Here is a 2,500-nt window from a genome sequence, read left to right on the forward strand (position 1 = left end):
ACGCAGAAGAGTTCTTCGTAAAATGCTATTATCTGTGTTTACACCGCAGGGCAGAGCAGTGCGAGGAAACGTTACGAGTATCAACGCCGAATCATCGAAACACGTCTTCACCAAGGTGGCTCTGAGTTACCACATTTAGCAGCTTTCATTAACAAATCTTGGTGAAACTGGAAAGCCTGTACTGCCATAACAACGAGGAAAGCGACATCGAGAACAGTACAGCAGGTTCAAACGGATGCGCAAACTTATTTATTAATTTATTATATCCCTGTGGGCAAGGCTGATGGTCTTGACGTCATTCCAATGCATCTTGCCTCCTAAAGTCTCCTTAAGTTATGCACCAAGCAATTGAAACCCCCCCCCCCCCCACCCCAGGTCCCGGGGAAGGGTGGGGGATTATAAGGGCATTGAAGCGCTTTTGAACGACAATCTGTCCCCTAGGGGTGGTGCATTTGACTGATTTTGACTTTGGGTCCCGTCCCCACGTGGGGCAAGAGATTTTCTAAAGATGGCGGAAAGCGTGAGAAAGGTAAGAGCCCGGGTGGTGGGGGGAGTACTCTCTTATATACACTACATAGGTATGTGCCGCCCGATAGGGAAGGGTTTTTGAGGTGCTCAGGGTATCCTTCTTGGTATTTTTGGTATTGTGATCCGTAGATATGCCTTAGATAGGGTCACTAAATTGCTGTATCCACCCTAACGCGCAAAACGAAAAAGATATGGTCTGTTAAAACTGTACTACACGCCTGAATAAACGTTTTCAAGTTTAACAAAGCGATTTTAAAGGGACCTTTATATAATTATACCTTGTATGGGCCTTACAATCGAATCTCGATTTTCTACCCTTAAATAGGGTCAGGGTTTGAGAACCTTGGAGGCACACACCTATCCTAAATTGTCGGGAATACCCCCCCCCCCCCCCCTTCCCCGAGGGAGGGGGGTAACAGACAGACAGACAGGCATGTTTTCTTTGGAGTCATACAATAAATAGTATATCGACCACAATTTCCAAATAACGAACACGTACAAACAACAAATATATATACATGGCTAAAAGGTTATTAATTAATTTAGTCCTGGAGTATTTACTTTCATCCGTCTTCCCCTTTCCTTTTTTCAAAGCATTCGAATATATGTTTTGTTATTAGTTTTTGTATTTTAACATTTCCGCTAGGGGGGGTTTATCAGAAACATGAATATTTTATTAGCTGACATTCTGCTTATTTTTATTCTATATTCTTTTTCCAAATAGTCTAGTAACGAACATCGTTTTTCCGGGTAAGCAGGGCATATATTTAGAAAATGGTATTCGTCCTCCATTTCTATTTTACAAATTGGGCAAATTCTTTCTGCAGGTTTCTTGAGCGGTCTCGAATGACCTCCTGTCTCTATGGCTAATTTGTGGTTGCTAAGTCGCAGTTTTGTTAGGGCTATTCTGTGTCGTCTATCGGTGACCTGATGTCGGTAGTCTTCACATTTGTTATTGCCTATAGTTTTGAATAACCGGTAGGTTCTCATTTTGTTGCTTTGGTTAGCATCTTTTCTGGTGTCGTTATTTGTTTCACTTGAGTCGTTGCCTGATAATTCTTACAAGATATTCAATCTGAATTCCTAGGTTCCTTTAAACTTGACTTGAACCGGTGTGATATGCAGCGTAATTTTAACCTTGCAGACAGTTTTGTAATCAGATGGTTTTGAGCAATAATGGAATATGGGTGCTTTGCCCTTATTTAATAGTTGAACAAAAAATGTGTGTCAAATTAGCATTCTACCAGTAACTAAACCAAAAGTAGAACAAAACAAAACCAAAACCAAAAGTAGAACAAAACCAAAGTAGAACATTTGAAATTTCTTTCCATAGTAAATGTTGGATTGTTCTAAATTGCTTACCCCAAGGATAGGGGCATTTGATCTCAATTTCTGCCTTAGCGGTCGGAGGGTCTTGATGCTTTTTGACCAGGGTCTATGTCAAATTTCAATTGACTGATCCATTATCATTTACATTTATTGCGTCGTCCCTGTCGGGACCGTCTGCAAAATGACAATTCAGTTAGCCTGACTTAGCCCTAAATAACATTCGGTTAGCCCAATTATTTAGCTCTCAATAATAGTGAGGGTAACACCATATTGTACCCCTAGTCTGCACGCTCTGCACAGTCTGCAGTCTCCATTTTGGCGTGATCGTTCCTGATACATGTTTTCAACTGGAAGAGTTGTGGAGTAACTCCAATTTTCAAAGGTTGACCCAGAAAATTACAGGCCTATCTCGAAACTTTTTGAGGAAGCCATTTTCAATCAGGTATACATATTTAAATGAGTCAGAGAATTGAAGCTTCTTTCGAAATATCAGTCTGGCTTTAGACCCATGCACACTACCTTTAGGGCTCTTATTGACATGAAAGACAATTAGTATCTTAAAATTGACGATGGCTTACAAATGCCATTCTGTTTATTGATTTAAAAAAGGAATTTGATACTAAAAGTATGACCATGAGATCCT

This window comes from Montipora foliosa, chromosome 8 (assembly GCF_036669935.1).
Source record: "Montipora foliosa isolate CH-2021 chromosome 8, ASM3666993v2, whole genome shotgun sequence".
Lineage (NCBI taxonomy): Eukaryota > Metazoa > Cnidaria > Anthozoa > Scleractinia > Acroporidae > Montipora > Montipora foliosa.